The 12,112-nt window shown below is 39.1% G+C and overlaps 1 pseudogene; it reads left to right on the top strand.

Annotated features, from left to right (window-relative positions):
* The first annotated feature begins 2,719 nt into the window (after positions 1 to 2,719).
* LOC100405096 (large ribosomal subunit protein eL32 pseudogene) lies at positions 2,720 to 3,161 on the top strand (annotated as a pseudogene).
* Positions 3,162 to 12,112: the final 8,951 nt, after the last annotated feature.

The following is a 12,112-nucleotide window of genomic DNA, read 5'->3' as shown; positions in this document are numbered from 1 at the left end:
CTCTCAGCAGCAGAAGTTACATTAGCATTTCTGCACATTAGTGAAAAGCACACAGCTCCTTATAAAACAAACTCCCACCAAAAGAGCTTTACATGTTGAAGGCATTTATTCTTTTAGAAAGTACACCCAGTTAGTTACACTGTATGATTACGATTATGTAAAAGAAACTATGCAAATCGTAAAAAGAGTGAAAACTGATGCAAGCAAAATGATACTTAAAGTAGATTAGTAGTGGGGGTAATGTTTTCAGATTTCTAATCTTCTTTATTGAGTACTTACGAGTTTCATAGTTGAAAGTAGAAATTTTAATGAATTAATTTTGCCAAATCAAAGCTCCATAGCTCCAAAGATAATTCATAAAATGATTAGACCTTATGAAACTTTGGTAAGCTGCTTAATTGGGAGAAAAATATACTTAAATCAGTAGCTATTATATATTGGCAATAATTAGAATGATGATCTGGAAAAGGATATATATATTTACATATATGTGTACATCTTTAAAATACATATGTATAAAATTGTGTATATTATTTATGTATATATGTAAATACCTATATGAAGATAAATATAGGCTGGGTGCAGTGGCTCATGCCTGTAATCCCAGCACTTTGGGAGGCCAAAATGGCGGATCACCTGAGGTCAAGGGTTTGAGACCAGTCTGGCCAACATGGCAAAACCCTGTCTCTATTAAAAATAGAAAAATTAGCCATACATGGTGGCATGTGCTAAAATCCCAGCTACTCAGGAGGCTGAGGCAGGAGAATTGCTTGAAGCCAGGAGGTGGAGGTTGCAGTGAGTCATGGTCAACAGAGTGAGACTCTGTCTCAAAAAAAAAAAAAAAAAAAAAAAATATATATATATATATATATAAAGATATATTTATTCCTGGATGAATATATATATAATATGTATTCATGTATATAATATATATATTCATCCAGAAATAAATGTAACTCTTGTTATGTGCAAATCTACATTTGTGAAGACGATATAAAATATCTGAATAAATGAAGTGGCATACCTTGTTTCTGCATGGAACATTCAATACTACAAAGATGTCAATTTTCCCCATACTAGTGGACCATTAGAACAAAATTTCAGTAAAAATTCCATTGTTTGCTTTAGAACCAGATATGGGCAATTTAAACTCATCTAAAGAAAAGTAGAGAAGAAATTTGGTTTAAAAAAGGGAGAAAAACTAAAAAATAGTAACAGACTTCTCTTTCCAGAAGTTCTATAAAGCTACAGAAATTCAAACAATTTGCAGCAGTCTTGGAAGAAAAGGGATGAAAGGAGAAGATGAGATTTCTGTATATGAGATTTCTGTTATTTAATATATTCAATGATAAGACTTCTATCATTTAATAAAGGGGGAATTTCAAATCCAGGATTAATGATGGTCTGTTCAATGAATGATGCTGAGAATGGTATTTGGTAGTAAAAGACAAAAAAAGGCCTCTAACTTCAAGTCATTAATCTACTTTGTATACAGAATATATTTTGCATATGGATTAATAATCACATGAATTAATGAGTGACAGATCTGTGCAAGTAATCGATGGAAAAAACAGGGATGTGTATTTTATAAATTGGGGATGAGGAAGTCTTTCCTAAAGTAAAATAGAAGTCATGGAAGAAAATTGACAAACTTGACATAAAGAAATGAAACAGTTCTGTAAAATATTGTAAAATAAATTTAAAAAGTGAACAGTAGGCCTGGAGCAGTGGCTCACACCTGTAATCCCAGCACTTTTGAGGGGCCGAGGTGGGAGGATGGCTTGAGTCCAGGAGTTTGAGACCATCCTGGGCAATGTGGTGAGACCCTGTGTTTACAAAAGATTAAAAATTAGCCAGGCATGGTTGCATGCATCTGTAGTCCCAGCTGCTACTTGAGAGGCTGTGGTGGAAGGATCGCTTGAGCCTGGGCGGTCAAGGCTGCAGTGTGCTGTGACTGCACCACTGCACTCCAGCCTGGGCAACAGAGTAAGACCCTGTATCAAAAAAAAAAAAAAAGTGACTAGTAGGCTGGGAGGATGACATTTGCAGCATATATAAGAGACAGATAATATAAAATAGATAAGCAACCAAATAACTCACAGGGCAAAAGGATATAGACAGAAAAGCAACAAAAGATAAATACTAAGCCTAATGGATATAGTAAAAGATTTTCATCCTCATGCATTCATCATGACACACAAATTAAAAATCACTGAGAACCACATTTCATATTTTGTATTGCTTAATACAGAAAAGAATGATAATATCCAGTATTTCAAGGTGGTGGGGGAAAGGAGGCATTTTTTCTATGTGATGGTACAAAAGTAATTCAGTGAACCTTTTATTTGAGAGTAGCTTTTTAAATAACCCAGCAATTTCAGATCTAGAAGTCAATTCTACAGAATGACTTATACACATAACCATGGATATATGCACAAAGCATTATCTGTAAAACTGAAAAAAATTAGAGTCAATGCCCATCTATGAAATTGTGGTTTCACTCTGCTATGGAATACAATGCATTGTCAATAAGGATGAAGTAAGTTGAAGCAGATTATAGTAGTGTGTACTTACTACAAAAGAAATTTATGATACCTCATGGAGCTAGAAAAGGGTAGCGTAAGGGTGTGCAGTAAACAGTTTGATTATATTTTACTTTAAAAAATTCTTGAGCGTGCCAACATCCCTTCTCTCTTCCTCAGCACTGCCTACGGAGATAGCAGCGATCTCCTCCTTGGCATCATGGTCGCCCTTAGACCCCTTGTGAAACACAAGATCGTCAAAAAGAGAACCAAGAAGTTCATCTGGCACCAAACCGATATGTCAAAATTAAGCATAACTGGCAGAAACCCAGAGGTATTGACAACAGGGTTCGTAGAAGGTTCAAGGGCCAGATCTTGATGCCTAACATTGGTTATGGGAGCAACAAGAAAACAAAGCACATGCTGCCCAGTGGCTTCCGGAAGTTCCTGGTCCACAACGTCAAGGAGCTGGAAGTGCTGCTGATGTGCAACAAATCTTACTGTGCTGAGATCGCTCACAATGTTTCCTCCAAGAACCGCAAAGCCATCGTGGAAAGAGCTGCCCAGCTGGCCATCAGAGTCACCACTCCCAATGCCAGGCTGCGCAGCGAAGAAAATGAGTAGACAGCTAATGTGCACGTTTTGTGTTTAAGTAAAACTGGCATCTTCCTTCCTTAATTTAAAAAAAAAATTCTTGATAAAGCAGGAAGATTTTTATCTTTTATTTTGTAAACTTGTATATTGGTTCAAATTCATTACCATTGTATTTTTAAAACAATTTTTTTAATTAAAGGATTTGAAACTAAGTATCACTAAGTCAATCCACTTCCACAGCTTTTCTGACTTTCCTGGAGGAAAAATTATCTCTACTGTGTTTACGAAAGATCCCTGGAGAGCTTTTAGAAAACAAGGATGCCTGGGCTCCATCTTAGAACAGTTAAGTTAAGATGTTATTATTTTCAAGACATGGTCTACAGACCAGCAGCAGCAACAGTATCTGGGCGCTTGTTAAAAGTGCACTATCTCAGGCTCCACCCTAGACCTAGTATTTCAAAATTTTCATTTAAATAATAGCCCCCTGGTGATTTATTTGTACTTTAAAGTTTGAGAGGTACTGACTATTCATCGATTGCCTATGTGACCTACAGCAAGTTACTTAATTTCTGTAAATTTCAGCTTCCTCAATTGTAAAATGAGGGAAAGTATTATCTGTGAAAGCGAAATGAGACTTTACTCATTTAAAGTGTGCATAAAGTGCCCAGTGCCCTGCCTGGCACATGGTAGAAACTCAGTTAAGGTAGCTTTTATGATGGTGTTTATATCTCAAGTATCGGACCTAAAATAATGGCACCTCAGTAGTTGATGTCCACTTACCAGCTCCCTAGATAATCCTGCATGCTCTGTCTCTCGGTGAGATCTGCAGACTGGTGATCAGGACACATGGAAGGCTCACCATGAGCGGACTACTCTCCAGTACAGCCATGTGCTTCTGCTCCCACAAGTTCAATGTGCCTTTACCAAGAGTCAGCTTGGCATGTGCTCTGCTGTTTATGCCAATATTACTTGTTACTGAATTACATAATTTAATTAAATATTATGTAAACCAATGACATATGAGTACAAAAAGAGTGGTTGTTTCTATGAACCACTAAATTAAATGCTTGCAAAAGCCCTTTTACAGTTGTCTCACCCACACCCATTTTCATTTCCAAAACAGGGTGTGGGTGAGACAACTGTAAAAGACAAGAGAAAATAAATCATATACATCTTTAACCATATTCGGATACATCTCTAACCATATTCGGGTTGTTTAACATTTTCAATCCAATGTGAGGAAACCAAAATTGGAACTCATAGTTGCTGTTTTATGGGTAAGTTTAAGAAAGATCTGTTCCCTGTGCCCACACAAAAGGTCTTGGCTCTATATCAAAAGATTGGGGATACGTGTACATTTATGTGTCTCAAGTTAAAATTAAATGCTTCAGGTATAGATAGAAATCTCTTTTAAAGATTCCCATGTGGTCCACTTACTGAAGGTTTGGAGCTCAACAGGCTACAAAGAGAGCATCATCAACTCTCCCCAACTCCTCCTCTATCCCCACTGCATGGGCTGATTCTTTCCGTCCCTGTCCTTATATGAAGTCTCAAGCAGATCTCCCAGTTACTTACAGGTATTAAATATCCCGAGCTCACCTTTGGTCTTAACAGAAGTCTTATTTTAGTAACTATAATGTTCAGTTTAGTGTAATAACCAATTCCAAATTTTTTACCCTCCCTGGGCTGACGCCTGAGTTAAGCCAAAAAGCCTAGAGTGAGTCTTGAGAGTCAGGGGCTAGGGGTATGAGGACATGGTTGGTGTCTTTTCCTCTTCCAATGCTTCCCCTCACAAGCTATCTTTCCATTCCCTCCAGGACTGGGTCCAGGGCTAGGGTTATGCAAAGGGCACATGGATGGAACCTCTGTGATCTGGCGTTGCTGCTCATTGAGCTTGAGTACTCAGGGTGGACTTTCATTGGGTTCTTTACCCCATGGGAAATCCCCACTGCAGTGTCCATGATGAGGACAGTCACTCCAATGCCTGACCACTTTCACTGCCAACACTCAGCCTTCTGGCTTTCAGTTTGAGGGGTCCTCCTAGAAGGTATTTTTATTACCCTTAAAAAAGCCTTCTCAAGAAGGCTTCAGGCAGGTTTCCTGACATGGACCCACATAGCCAAGCTGAAAAACTCACAGCCTTGTCTTTTTGTTGGTGAAACTCCAACTTGCTCCTAGTGCCTCTGTCTTCCTCTTTGCAATTAATTAATTGCAACTCCAGCTACCATAGCTTACCTCTAGGAGAGTCAGACACCAAGAGTCTCCAAATGTAATTGTACAGATTATAAACATTGTTGTCTGTGTGAATGGGACCTTCTGGAGTTGTGCAGTATACAACCTGAACAGCCATCCTCAGAGTTCAGACGCTAGTCCATTGAATTCCAGAGGATATAGATCAAGTTCTTTAAGTGACTCCCCCAAAGTCTTTTTCACTTAGATTCAGAAAAGTGAAAGTACACTTCTTCTCTCACCAAAAGAATGGGAAAATGCCAGAATCCTCCAAAAACTTTTACAATACGAATCATCAATTCTCCCTCCCTGATCTCTTTAGCCTTCTCAACTCTTGGCTACATCTTAAATCTCTTCTAAGAGTCACAAAAACAGTTGTTTTGCATAGGACACTTCAAAATATGAATTAATTCTGTTCTTAGAACCTAGCCCTTCCACCCCCGCAGATAGGGCCAAAGTGTTCCTGTTAGACCTTTAAGTGACTTTTTAAATTATCTGACCAACTGTGGACCCAGTTGCTGCTATACATGGAAATACTATATGTAGGAGAATTAGCCAACAGGAAGAATTCAGCCTTGCAGAAATCTTTCACAGAAATGCTATTTTCTGTGAGTACAATTGAGATAACCCTTGAAATATCTATCAGAACAAGTCTAAATAAAGAAGGAAGCTGGGCTGAGGGGTGCCATTGGTATACAGATTGACTTTGAATGTTCACATTTACTCAAATTATGTTATCATTTCTGTTAAAACTCAGTTTGGAAAACATGAGAAAGATACAAGAAGTCTTAGCTTCTTTTACTGCTTTATAATTTAACATGATAGTGCAAGAAGTGTCAGGCTGAATATTAACCAATTTGCCTCATGCAAGTGCTGTGAACTCTCAGAACCATGACCCTAAACCCCTGAGGATGGGGCAAGAGCCATTCTTCAATCTTATTAATTCTGTCTTTTCTCTTGTCAAGTAATCTCTTCGGCTCATTGGAATCCGTGTCTCTCTAATTCTACAAACCTACCTGTACCCTCCCTACAGAGAAGACTCTCTATCATAATTTTACAAAATGCTTTGATTAGATATAAGAAAAATGATGGCCTTCTTTATATGGAGAATTTTTAAAAGGGTGACATTTTATCTGTCAACTATTATTTTTGCAAATTTCATACTGGAGGAGGTTTTGACTCTGTTGCTGTGCTGCTCTAGTTTTGGGGATTATCAAGCTAATGCCTTTAGACCTCTTTAGAGGTTTCACACTGTTTGCTGATTTAAAATATAAATAGGTGAAATTACTGATGCTGTTGAACTTTGTAAAAATTAGTTTTCTTCTGCCCTTTGAAAGATACTTAGTCATACAGTCACCTGGAGGTGGCTGTATGCCCCGCTAAAAACTGGCAGGAAAACAGACGTTAAGAGAAGCAGCAAGCAGCCTCTGCCACAATCTATTTTCTCCCTCTTTAGCCCTCTTCTCATCCAGACCCGCAAATTTGGCAAATTAAAAGGATTTTCTCACTCAAAAAAGCATCACTTTCACAACTCAGCAGAGAAAAGTAAAAACTCCAGTCTCCATGACAATCACTGCTTTGGGGGCAGCCATGTGATATCGCAGTCGAACGAACACATACTGCATTCAACCACTACACACGGCCACCCCTGCTTGAGCTATGGATGGTTCCCCTTCCACAAGGTCAGCCACATATCCCAAAGCAGAGCACCATGCCTGGCTTCTCAAGGGCTTTACCCCTCATTCCCGTGCAGCTCCAGAACTGGCTTCCCCGTGGTGCAAGCTCAACCCAGGGACCAGACCACCTCTTCTCTCCTGCTGAATTCCTTATTAGGTCCTTGTCCTTTTCAGTGAGCTTTATATGTTGGGGTTTCAAGGTCAGCACTACACAAAGCAAATTTCCTTCAGGCCCTTCAACCTGCAGTAAAACTACACGGCCACTGGCTGGAAAACAACACCTTGTTAATGACCCTGAAATCCAAAGAGCAGGAGCTGCAAACACGTGACCTGTGTTTTGTCTCGTTACCATGGACAATGTTGAAAAAACATTAGTTGCCAACATTTACTGGAACATTTAACACAAAAGGCTGAATTTCCATTTTGTATTATAATCGAGAAATTAGAATCTCTCTCCACACTCTGGGCCTGAATTCCTGCGTGGCAAAAGACAGTTGAAGTGTTTCCTGGTATCCTGTGATAATAAACACATTTGAAAATGTGGACCCTGAAATTGTACAGCAGTGTCCAGTGATAAGGTGAATGGATAAGCTTAAAAATAACTTTAAAAAGATTATCCTGAAAGTAAAATTCACACTTAAAATTCTCATTGCGGACTCGTAGACTCCCAATAATGCATTGCAGATTCCGAATGAAACATACTTTTATGGAGTCCCCATTGTTCACCTGGCAAACTCCTCCAACTCCTTCTGGACCAGCCAGGACCACTGTTCCTGTACTGAAACTGCCCCAGATTCCCCAGGCCAATTCTTTGTGTTTCCATTATGCCAAAATACTACTTACCCTTTTTCATTCTGTAGCATCGTTCATTTGTCTCCACGACTCACCTATGAGCAATCTGAGGGGAAAAGATCATTTATAGTGTGTTCCTAGCAGTTGAGCTGTAATAGCTGATTAATGTTTATTTAATAGCATATCACCCTTCAGTCTCTGATTAAATACCATTTCTAAGAAGAAACTTTGCCTGACTCAGTCAACTTCCCAGAATCCCTGTTATGCCTCTCAGAACAGAATAGACTTCTTCGTAATGTTATAAGGCGGGTAATTGTTTTAGGGCAATTATTGCTGTCCCTACCAGATCCAAGAGGCCAGGGTCTGTATCTTCCTGTTCCCATATGTATTCCCCCCTTTGCCTAGTACAGTGCTGGGCAGCTACTCTCAAGTGGTTGGATGGCTCATTCCCAACAGTCCTGGGTCATGAGCCTCCTGCATGATGATTCTGCAGTTGCCACTTGCTCCTGTATGCCTATTCACCACCACCTACCTGTGTCTGCAAGTTCTGTGAGGAGGGGCCCACGCCTCCTCCTGCGTACCACAGTATGTCCAAACCAGTGCCTGGTTCAAGGCCTGTGTGTATGGGGCATCTCCTAGGCACCACTTCACACCCTCTCAGCCCCACCTCACACTCTACCACCTTAGCAGCCATTTCTGCACAAACTTACACTGATTTTGTGTAGGTGCAATCTGTTAGTGCCTCACCTGGGTGCAGGCCACGTACCTCTCTGTTCCTGTCCTTGAGTTTCTCCAGCCAGAAGAGTGGGACCCTGTGAGAACTGCCTGGACACAGAAGTGTGAGTGCAGAGTGTTCATGTTTGTGGGGCCATCCTTAGCCAATGTGGACAGTTATGAGACCCACTTTAGAAAGCTTCTCAGGAGATCCAGGGGGTTGGAGCACTGTCACCTACAGTACTGGCCAACTTCATAATACATCCTTGTACTGTCTTTCCCTCCTTCCTTCTGTCCCTGGCCTCTCCTGCTCCCTGGAATCACTTCTCAAACTACCTGTCTCTGGCTCTGCTTTTGGGGATATTCAGGTCAAGACACGATGCAAGTTGTTGTTGAATGAGCAAGTGAATGAATAAAATTATAACCATGTTGGATACAGAAGCATAATTGGGTCACCAAGAATATTGTAAATGATTATTTGCATTAGTGTAGCTCCTGAGAACAGAATTATCTCCAATAGAAACACCTAAGAGAGATTTCTATCCCAAAGAATCCATTTAAAAGAACTCACTTATTAAAAAAAGAAGAGAACAGTGGTTGCCAGGGTGTGGGGCAAGGGAAGAATGAGGAGGGTTTTTTCATGAGTACAGTTTCAGTTTGGGAAGAGGAAAAATCCCATCTTTGCGGAGTGTATGATAAAATATATTGTTTGCTAAGAATGATGGCAAGGAAAACCTAGCCGTCACCCCCGCCGTCACCCCCGCCTCCCCCCCCCACCCCCGCGCAAGTGGAAAACTGCCTGGGGCATTCTAAAGTAGCAGAACAGTATATGTATATCAGACACCGGTTAAAACAATACGTATGGGATATGGAACCCGCCCCCATGGCTGCCTCGTGGAGAATGCTTCTGGTTTGTCCGTGATCAGTGGTATGCAGGCATCAGATGCCTACCTAGTTTGTCTTGGTTCTATGAGAAAACACGGAACACCTGTTTGTTGATAATAATCCCCTGTTCAGAGAGAATAAATACGTATGTCAGCATCTGCTCCAGGCTCTCAGCCCAGAATGCCGTCAGCCCCTGAGGCTCTCAGTTGGGAAGGCTGTTGGCCCCCGATACTCCCACTTTGCTGTTCTATCTGGTTGTCTGCTCCTTAATTCCTTTAGCGCCGCCTGGTTGGGGTCTACGGCCGAGCTGGTCTCGGTACATCTTCCTGGGGATGTATGATGAGGATGGTTGCATAATGGGAATGTACTTAATGCCATTGAACTATATATACTAAAAATGATTAAAGTGATACATTTATGATATGAATATTTTACCACCATAAAAATTATAAGCATAATATGATCATAACCATTAAAAAACACAATGGACGTAAAGAAACACTGGCAGGAAATAAACACAAATGTTGATAATTCCTGTGACCCTATGAAGGTAGAGAGTTTCATAATATATATTTTCCAGCTTCCAAACTTTCTCCGCCACTGTTGTATTACATTCCTAACCTAATAGCAGCAATTATTAGTAACTACAGTAATACTTATTAAGAATTATAGTATTAATAATTTTGTTTTTCTTGACACGGCCTCAAAACATACATGCATACATAAATATATATATATATATATATATGGTAACACTAAACTTTGAATACAAAAGAATACATCATTAACTAGACTACTTATTTTTAATGATAATAATTTAATGATGATATTGTAAAATTTTGTTTTGTTCTATTCAATTTCCCATTAATTGAGACTGAATTTTCACAGCACCTGGAAATTAGACCATAATCATCACATGGCTTGTTTTTATAAAGGATGGGCTAATAACATACTATACGTAAAATGTGAACGTTGAAGGAAGTAGTGTGAAAGGCTCTTTATTAAAATAAGGCTAAGCCCATTAATTACTCCCTTAATCTCTTTATTGTCTCGCATTTTTATGATTACTATGTATTTTTATTATCATTGATTCTCTCTTAACACTGGTATTCTTTTAAGGTTACCAATGTTTTCTTCCTCCACAATTTTGGATTTAACCAAGTGTACTTATCCCTGGATATTTCCCTAAATTTAGTGATCAGTGCATTATACTCTATGAAACACTCCACTGAATCCTGCTAGGAGACAGTATTCTGGAATTCCCACCCAATTCCATCACGGCCACAATTCCTGCATTCTTGGGCAAGATTGCTTTACTTTGCTTACGACTAACTTTTCAAGAATAATTGAGACAAAACTAAGAATTCCAATATGCATTTTCCAAGGTTATTCTGTAGAATACTTGTGCCACATGACAGTCCCATAAAATTTTCTTTTTTTTCTTTTTTTTTTTTTTGAAAGAAATAAAAAGGCAGAGAGCGAACAGGAGTCTTGCTCTATTGCCCAGGCTGGAATGCAATCTAAAAATAGGTATTAAAAACCTCCTTTATGCCGATAATTGTGCTTAACAGTGGAGACAGGAAGGAACAAGGGAAGAAAATAACAAACAAACAGCCAACCAATATTTCATTTAAGTCTGTGAAATGCTATGCAAATGCTGAAGAGTGATTTACTTCCAATTATGTGGTCACTTTCGAAATAGGTGTAATGTGATACCGAGAAAAATGTATGTTCTGTGGACCTGAGGTGAAGAATTCTATAAATATTCACTGAGTTTACTTGTTCCAGGTCTGAGTTCAAATCATAGATGTCCCTGTTAATTTTCTATCTCATTGATCCATCGAATATTAACAATGGGGTGTCAAAGTCTCCCGCTATTATTGTGTGGGAGTCCAAGTCTCTTTATAAGTCATTAAGAACTTGTCTTATGTATCTGGGTGTTCCTATATTGGGTGCATATATATTTATGATCATTGACTCCTGTTGTTGCATTGATCCTTTTACCATTATGTAATGTCCTTCTTTGTTTCTTTTACTCTTTGTTACTATTAAAGTCTATTTTGTCAGAGACAAAAGTTACAACTCCTGTTTTGTTTTCTTTTTGTTTGTTTTTTCCCCCTCTCCATTTGATTGGTAAGTCTTCCACCAACCCTTGGTTTTGAGTCTTTGTGTGTCCTTGCTTATGAGACAGATCTGGATACAGCATACCGATGGGTTTTGACTTTTTATTCAATTTGCCTGTCTGTGTCTTTGATTGGAGCATTTAATCCATTTAAATTTAGGATTAATATTGATATTTGTGAGTTTAATATTGTCATTTAATGCTAGCTGGCTATTTTGCCCATTAGTTGATATAGATTCTTCATTATGGAGATACTCTTTACCTTTTGGTAAGTTTTTGGGATGACTGATACTGGTTGTTCCTCTCTGTGTATAGTGCTTCTTTCAGAAGCTCTTGTAAAGCAGGCCTGGCGGTGATGAAATCTCTGAGTGCTTGCTTGTTCATAAAAAATTTTATTTTTCCTTCATTTATGAAGCTTAATTTGGCTGGATATGAGATTCTGGGTTGAAAATTCTTTTATTTGAGGATACTGAATATTGACCCCCACTCTCTTCTAGTTTGTAGGGTTTCAGCTGAGAGATCTGCTGTGAGTCTGATAGGCTTCCATTTATGGGTAACCTGACCTTTCTCTCTAGCTG

This window comes from Callithrix jacchus, chromosome 4 (genome assembly GCF_049354715.1).
Source record: "Callithrix jacchus isolate 240 chromosome 4, calJac240_pri, whole genome shotgun sequence".
NCBI lineage: Eukaryota > Metazoa > Chordata > Mammalia > Primates > Cebidae > Callithrix > Callithrix jacchus.
The sequence above is the reverse complement of the archived record's forward strand: the minus strand, read 5'-3'. Positions and strand labels throughout refer to the sequence as shown.